Here is an 8,764-nt window from a genome sequence, read left to right as displayed (position 1 = left end):
AGATGGGAATACCAGATCACCTGACCTCGCCTCTTGAGAAACCTATGTGCAGGTCAGGAAGCAACAGTTAGAACTGGACATGGAACAACAGACTGGTTCCAAATAGGAAAAGGAGTTCGTCAAGGCTGTATATTTGTCACCCTGCTTATTTAACTTCTATGCAGAGTACATCATGAGGAATGCTAGGCTGGAGGAAGCACAAGCTGGAATCAAGATTGCCAGGAGAAATATCAATAATCTCAGATATGCAGATGACACCACCCTTATGGCAGAAGGGAAGAGGAACTAAAAAGCCTCTTGATAAAAGTGAAAGAGGAAAAAAAAAAAAAAAAGTGAAAGAGGAGAGTGAAAAAGTTGGCTTAAAGTTCAACATTCAGAAAACGAAGATCATGGCATCTGGTCCCATCACTTCATGGGAAATTGAGGGGTAAACAGTGGAAACAGCGTCAGACTTTATTTTTGGGGGCTCCAAAATCACTGCAGATGGTGACTGCAGCCATGAAATTAAAAGACGCTTACTCCTTGGAAGGAAAGTTATGACCAACCTAGATAGCATATTGAAAAGCAGAGACATTACTTTGCCAACAAAGGTCCGTCTAGTCAAGGCTGTGGTTTTTCCAGTGGTCATGTATGGATGTGAGAGTGGGACTGTGAAGAAAGCTGAGCACCGAAGAATTGACGCTTTTCAACTGTGGTGTTGGAGAAGACTCTCAAGAGTCCCTTGGACTGCAAGGAAATCCAACCAGTCCATTCTGAAGGAGGTCAGTCCTGGGATTTCTTTGGAAGGAATGATGCTAAAGCTGAAACTCCAGTACTTCGGCCAACTCATGTGGAGTTGACTCATTGGAAAAGACTCTGATGATGGGAGGGATTGGGGGCAGGAGGAGAAGGGGATGACAGAGGATGAGATGGCTGGATGGCATCACTGACTCGATGGATGTGAGTCTGAGTGAACTCCGGGAGATGGTGATGGACAGGGAGGCCTGGTGTGCTGCGATTCATGGGGTTGCAAAGAGTCGGACATGACTGAGTGACTGAACTGAACTGATTCCCCTCATCCCAACCTCAGTTAATCATTAATCCCCTTTCTGTCTCTATGGATTTGCCTATTTTGATATATTACATAAAAGGATTGTATATTACAATCATACAAAAAGTGACCTTTTGTGCCTGGCTTCTTTCTCATCCAAGTAACAGCATGCATCAGTATTTTGTTCCTTTTTTATGGTTGAATAATGTTCCATTGCATGTGTATATCACAGGCAGTTTATCCCTTCACCCCATACACTGACAGACATTTGAGTTGCTTCCACCTTTTGGCTTCTCATGGTATTTTAACATCCCACTTGTCATTATTCTAGTCCAGGCTACCATTCTCTCACCCGGATTACAGCAACATTTTAACTAACCTCTCTTCTCCACTCTATTTCTTTCCACACGGCAACTTGAAGGCCATTCCATGCTTGTAGTCCTTCAGAGGTTTTTTAGTTGCTCAAAGAACACTCTGGGTTCAAATCTTCAACAAGAACTCCAGAGCCTGCAGTGAACGTTTACCTTTCTTGTCTACCTGTTTTCCTATTTCATTTCACATCACCCTCTCTGCAACTGAATGGTTCCAGCTGAAGTGAACTTCTCTCAGTTTCTCAAAACCATCAATACTCCTCTTTCTTCAAGAGAAGGGCACCTACTGTGCTGTGTATCTTCTCTTTGCTGGACTGACTCCTACTTATCCTCTAGGTATCATCTCAAACACCACTTAGATGCAGATGAGATGGTTAGATAGGATCATGATTCAATGGACATGAATTTGAGCAAATTCCAGAGACAGAGGACAGGGAAGCCTGGTGTGATGCAGTCCATGGGGTCACAAAGAGTCAGAAACAACTTAGCGACTGAAAAACAACATACAGTACCCTATACTTCTTTGCAGCATTTGCCCAACTGTTGATTATTTTTCCTACTAGACTGTAAGCTCCACAAGGGCGGAAACCACGTGTTGTGCTCCTCATGAGAACCTTTCTGCCTAGCACAATGCTTGGCACATGGTAGACACTGATCAATAGTGTTATAGACTGGGGCATGGGCAGAATTAACAAACTGCCTCTAAAATTTTGGATACTCTCTGAAGGTCTCAAAGTATGTCAACTAAAATGGAGACACATACAAACAAACCTTAGTTATAATTACATTGTTCATACCCTCTCTACTTACCTACCCATCTAAATGGTAGAATTCAGGAAAACAAGACAAAGTTTTATAAATATGGAAATATCCTTTCAAACAGTTCTTTGCTTGTGATTTAAAAAATAACTGATATTTAAGACCACCTAAAACAAGCATACTCTAATCGAATAGTTGCCTATCAAAATGTGATTGTCTGACTTCAGTGATTATTCTTGCCTTTGAAAGGATCTAAAAGAAAATGTTCTAAAGACACACTTGTACAACAAGAAAAAATTCTCATAACATTAATACTTTCATTCTTTCCAGTCTTTATCAGTGTGGTTTAACATGTAAATACAGCTTTTGTTTTTCAAGATTTTACCTACTCTCTTTATTCACTTCTCAAAAAACAGATCAATGGATGAGATTACAGCTCCTTATCATGAAATTAATTTCAGATACTTGAAAAAGCTACTTTTAATCACCACCTGGGGGAAAAGATAAATAGTCCAAGCCAACTTTTTAGTTGTAGGTACTAAAGATTAGAGGGAAAAATTAGAGAATGTGATAGAATAAAACCTCTTGCTAAAACTGCAGTACCACAAATTTTTTTAAAAGCACTGTTTTTATGATTGTCAATCCTTTTAGGTTAAGAGCTCAGGCACTGAGTTGGTGCAGGAAATAATTTAAATATTAATTTAAATGTATTTAACTATTTTGCAATTTGATTACTTGTAAGTAATTACACCATAGGTTCTTCACAACTGAGACCATTACAAACTTTTCATTAGTGCAAAATTAGGAATGTTTTGTAGTACATACAAATAAAAGATTTTTAAAAAATATTTTTGAGGTACTATAAAAGCAATTTATGAAAAGGAGAGTCACTGGTTTTGTTAAGGTGTTGAGGTAACGCAATGAAGAACATGTGGACTCTGATTCAAACTGTATCAATTATTAGCTGTATGAGCAAGTTATGTAGCTTCTGAATCTGTTTATGCATAAAATTGACTACTTCAAAGATTGAGATTATGTGAAAAATGAATATAACATTTCTAACAATGCCAGACATACACTATGGCTTTTCTACCAGATATGCACGATTTCACAGAGTGGTAATTACAGACAAGGTAAAACAGTGAATAGAAGTTTAAATAGTTCCAAAGGAATAGTACTAGGGAAAAAAAGTGCCTAATGACTCTGAACTCACATTATCTTTCTCAGTTTGAGTTTTATTCTTTATTGTGTGCTACCATGGCCTCTATTTAGTAAGACGTTTGTAAACTACCACAAACAACAACAAAAAGGCAAATAGAAATCTAGGGACTGAATATGAAACCTGCTGACCCAAACTAAGTAAACCCATCCTCTTGACCATGTCCATGACATTAAGAATCATGTCCAACAGTTCTCCATAGATTATACTTGTCTACACATGCACACTGTATATTACAGAAATCATCTGGTATTGTCAACAGAACAACCATCAAATACCACAGACCAGAACAAGTGGTCTCTTATTATCTTGAGACTCCATAGATTTTGTAGCAATTCCTTAAATTATATTACCTTAGAAAGCAATTTATTTAATAAATTAAAAAAAATTATTTGGCTGCGTTGGGTCTTGGTTGTAGCATGTGGGATCTTTGATCTTTCATTGTGGTATGTGGGATCCAGTTCCCTGACCAGGGATCTAACCCTGCCCTCTGCATTGGAAGTGCTTAGTCTTAGCCACTGGACCACCAGGAAAGTCACAGCAATTTACTTAAAAAACTCTTGACCAAAGAAACTTCCCACAAACATTTTGCAACACTAGCCAAAAATACGCTGTTTCTGTGCAACTCTTTGTGACCCTATGGACTGTAGCCCACCAGGCTTCTCTGTCTATGGGATTTTCCAGACAAGAATACTGGAATGGATTGCCATTTCCTTCTCCAGGGGATGTTCCTGACCCAGGGAATGAAACTGCATCTCCTGCAGTATGAGCAGGCTGATTCTTTACCACTGAGCAACCTGAGAAGCCCAAACCAAAAATATATTTGTTTTAAAATTTTGCAGAAATGAACCTGCACAATTTAGTTCCTCAAAATTTATTATTTCCCTTCCTTGAGAACTTTTCTTTTCCACAAACCCAGAAACTAACTTCCCAGGAAGTCAAAGAGTCTTAAAAATACATTATGATCCTTCCTCTGCATCCTCCCTAACAAAATAGAAACACTACATTTCATTGCATCTCATTCACAAGCTCTGATTTTTTAAATATAGATTTCATTGCATCTCATTCACAAATTCTGATTTTTTTCTTCCAGTTCTTTATTATCCAATCAAGACAGTTCAAATGTATTTAGGCACTTTTTAACATCAGTTAACCACTAAGCAGTTAACTATTACATAGTTAAAACATTAACATATCCTAAGTTTGTGTTTTTTAATACAAGGTGTTAGGGCAATTGTGCAACATTTGGTTAATCATATCAAATATTATATTGGAGTTTCTTATTCACATTCTATAAACATCTCTAATTCACAGAATTTCACTTATTTTATAGTTTCCTCAATCAGAGATGTGAAGGCTACAGAAAACTGAAAATGTGCTTTATAACTTTAATACATTTTATGAACCTCAACCATTTCAAAGATCAATGAAATATCTACCAAGGTAAATGAATGACATACCAAGTTAAATGAATGACATTTGTTACATTAAAAATGAGATTTTCCTTTCAAAGTCACCAAAACCATTAATATTCAACCAAAAATTGTTGGAATTTGTAGGGTTTCATGTGTGTATGTGTTTAAATGTCAGGGTGGTATGACCTTCTTTGGATGTAAGGCTGTTGAAAGCTGAATCATACAAAAGAAATCTTTAGAGAACAGAGACTTTTCTTTACATATTTATTCCCAGAGCCCGCCCTTCATCTCATCTTGGTTTTCCACATTGATCCAATTGTAGCACTTCCTGGAGCGAGCTATGTTCTAATCAGCAACATCAGGAAGAGAATAGGACAAAGCCAAATGAGAAAACGAAGATCTTATGTCATGCTCTTTGAAAAGAGTGAATGCATTCTAAGCTATCGGGAAATGTAAGTCACAATTTAACTTTAATAATTTTTATCTGCAATGGACATGAACAAGAAATATGGAACGAATCCTTCATCTATTCAATAGGTGCACGATTTCTATTGAGATGAGCACCATGTAGCAGAATTTTACTTTGTTCTCTGTCCCATATAGTTGGGCTGACCTTGAAACCTCATCAGTAGGCTCTTTTTTAGTGATGCCTGGATAATCTCCACTGAATGGTGAATCAAAGGAGATACAACCTAGAGGCACTAAATCACCTAACATTACTTCCTGTCAAGAATTTTTTCCCCTTATAATTGCTGAAAAGCTATTGAGTTAAAGCAACCATGCCGACTCCCCAAAGACAATGGTCCAAACCCTCAAATGAAACGGTTGCAATTCTCTTGGATTGCTAAAAAGCAGGAATGGATCACTTAAAGAAAACTAGGTCTGCACGTTGTCACCTCCCCACAAACGTTAACATCCTAGCACTAGTATTATTTGAACATAATCCCCCACGGAATCGAAATACTGGCTAACGGTGGCTACAGGAGTCTTCCAATCCACGCCTACTTTCGGGATTTGGGCGCTTGAGGGACTGGAGGGCGAGGCAACTTGAAATAGACCTTGACCGAGTCGTAGATGAACCACTGCAGGGCAGTCAGGGTGCCAATCATGATGATCCGGGCGAACAGGCCTTTCCACACGCCCTTGAACCCCAGTCTCTGGAGAACGTCAAAGGCCGTGCTGCCTTTCTCCTTGTTCAAAACGGACACGACGGAATCCGCAGGGTGGGACACCACGGCGCAGAAGACGCCAGCGATGTAGCCGGCCACAAAGGTCACGGCCAGCTGCTCACTCTTGGTGCAATGGCTCTGCGGCTTGGGCACCACGTACTTGTAAAGCGCCTCGACCGTGCGCTCGAAGCAGGCGAACTTCATCATGGTATAGGGGATCTGGCGCATCCAGAGCGGCGCCACGCCTTTGTAGAAGGCCCACAGGCCCTCCTCGCCGTACATCTTGGGGGCCGCGGCCCGGAGCGTGCGGGCATAGCCCTGCTGCGTCTGCATGCGAACCTTCACCGCTTCCATCGGGGCCAGGGCCACGTCGGCGAAGAACTCGGCGCTGGCTGAGGCGGCCAGGTACAGCCCGGTTCTCCATTCGTAGGCCTTCTCCTGGCCCAGGAGCTCCGCGTACCGGATTTTGAAGACCTCGTAGAGGCCAAACTTGAAGAGGCCCTGCATGGAGTAGCCTAGAAAGGTCGGGGCCCAGCCTCGGGCCAGGCCACGCAGCCCGTCGTCCCGCAGTGTCACGCCAAAGCCGCTCAGGATGCCCTTGTACTTGCTGGGGTCCACCTGCATGCGACACTTGACCAGGTCCAGAGGCACGATGGCCGTGTGCGTCAGTCCGCAGCTCAGCATCCCGCCCAGGCCACACAGCAGTAGGTACTTCGTGGAGCCGTACTCGTAGCTGGACTCCTCCAAGGCTGCTGCCCAGGGCCTGCCATTGAGTTGGCCCGCGCTTCTCCCCCGCAGGGCTTGGTAACCGCCAGCATCACACATGGCCGCGCTGGGTCTAGGCACACGCTTTCCTCAGCCTGAGCTCTTTCCTCGCTCAGGGGCCCCAGAGCACTGCGCATGCGTCTGAACTCCCCCCTCCCCGACCCACCAACGTGAGCTTGCTAACCCAACGGTCTGGTCTGAGCGAGGGACAGGTCGCGCCAGAGCCCAAAGGACTTCGACCGCTCTCTACATGCCTGCACACCCCCTACCGGTTTGACTGCCTTTGGATCTCAACTGGCTCCTGAAATTTTAAGTAGGAGCATCGCCCCGCCCCTCACCTCCAGGACGGCCCTTGGCCCCGCCCTCAAGCTTTTGGGCGAATAGGCTTCTGGTAACGATAGGAACCCCGCCCCTCAACCCTCCTCAGCTTCCTCCTCAGTGGTTCCTAGGTCTCACCTTCCGTGGTAAGGCTTTCCATGCCTAATGCGCCAAGTGGCTTCTGTCCAGCTCAGCAGCTTAGTCTTCTACAAAGATGCTAAAAAAATAAATCAACAAGTACAAGCATGAGTAAACACATGAATAGGCAAGTAAGTAGATGAGGAGATGAGTGACAGGGTGAAGAGTCGCCATGCACTCTTTCAGGAAGAGTTGCCTTCCTGAAGGGCCTTTCTGGAGTCCTCACTCAAACAGCCCGCTTATGGTAATGGTCATCTCCATGGCCACAGAATGTTCGAGAACCAGGAACCTAGCATTAGAGGACCAGTCCCTGAGCTTCCAGCCTTACCTAACATTCTTACAGCGCAGACAGGGAGGATACCTCTCCCCCAAACCCACACTCCACTCGTTTCCCTCCAAGAGTTATTGTGGGGTCTTAGGAAGGATGGAGAAGGCAATGGCACCCCACTCCAGTACTCTTGCCTGGAAAACCCCATGGATGGAGGAGCCTGGTAGGCTGCAGTCCATGGGGTCGCTAAGAGTTGGACACGACTGAGCGACTTCACTTTCACTTTCACTTTTCACTTTCATGCATTGGAGAAGGAAATGGCAACCCACTCCAGTGTTCTTGCCTGGAGAATCCCAGGGACGGGGGAGCCTGGTGGGCTGCCGTTAATGAGGTCGCAAAGAGTCGGACACGACTGAAGTGACTTAGCAGCAGTAGCAGCAGGAAGGATGGAGGTTCTCCCTAGATTGAGAGAGGGATGCTGATTATTTTCATTCATTCGATGTTGTTCCGTTGACTACTGAATCCCTGCCATGATTTTGGAGATTAGGAAATTCTAGTCAAAAATCCTCTTTCCTTTTAAGGGAGCTTGTAGTCTCATTGGCTTGGAAAATGAGAACTAAATGATTCTACTAGTAAATCAGTAGCATATATTCATACATTCACTCACTGTGTGCTGGGCCCTATGCAGGGTTAGGGGTTTAGCAAAGAGTCAGGCATATTCTTTAAGTGTGAAGTATTAGTCACACAGTCGTGTCTGACTGTTTATGACCCCCATGGATTGTAGCCTGCCAGGCTCCTCTGTCCATTCAATTCTCCAGGCAAGAATACTGGAGTGGGTAGCCATTCCCTTCTCCAGGGAATATTTCCCACCAAGGGATCAAACTAGGCCTCTTGCATTGCAGACAGATTCTTTGCCATCTGAGCCACCAGGGAAGAAATATTCTCGCTGACATCTAAATGAGGAGATTAAAAAATCAGTATTGTGTGGTAAGTATTATCACAGGAGTTTGAATAAAGTTCTGGATGAATAGTGAGGGGCAACTAATTCAGCCTGATGAATTTAAGAAGACTTCTCAGAGGTCTTGAAGGATGAGTAGGAGTCAGTTATGTAAAGAATGAAAGGTAATTCCAGGTTAGGGGAAACAGGAGTGCATGATCTATTGAGGAGAGGTGAGTAATTTGGCATGGTAGAAACCAGCAAGAGTTCAGTCTGAAAAATAGAATTGGGTCAAATTAAGGAAAGCCTAAATACCTGTTCAGGACTTTGACTCTTATCCTACAAGGAGGCCAGTGTTTCTCAGAGGTGTGATCC

The 8,764-nt window shown here is 43.1% G+C and overlaps 1 pseudogene; it reads right to left on the bottom strand.

Moving 5' to 3' along the window:
- Positions 1-5,137: 5,137 nt before the first annotated feature.
- Positions 5,138-6,927, bottom strand: LOC109557082 (solute carrier family 25 member 3 pseudogene; annotated as a pseudogene).
- Positions 6,928-8,764: the final 1,837 nt, after the last annotated feature.

Source organism: Bos indicus, chromosome 3 (assembly GCF_029378745.1).
Source record: "Bos indicus isolate NIAB-ARS_2022 breed Sahiwal x Tharparkar chromosome 3, NIAB-ARS_B.indTharparkar_mat_pri_1.0, whole genome shotgun sequence".
NCBI lineage: Eukaryota > Metazoa > Chordata > Mammalia > Artiodactyla > Bovidae > Bos > Bos indicus.
Note: the sequence above shows the minus strand (reverse complement) of the source record. Positions and strands in the feature narration are given on the sequence as shown.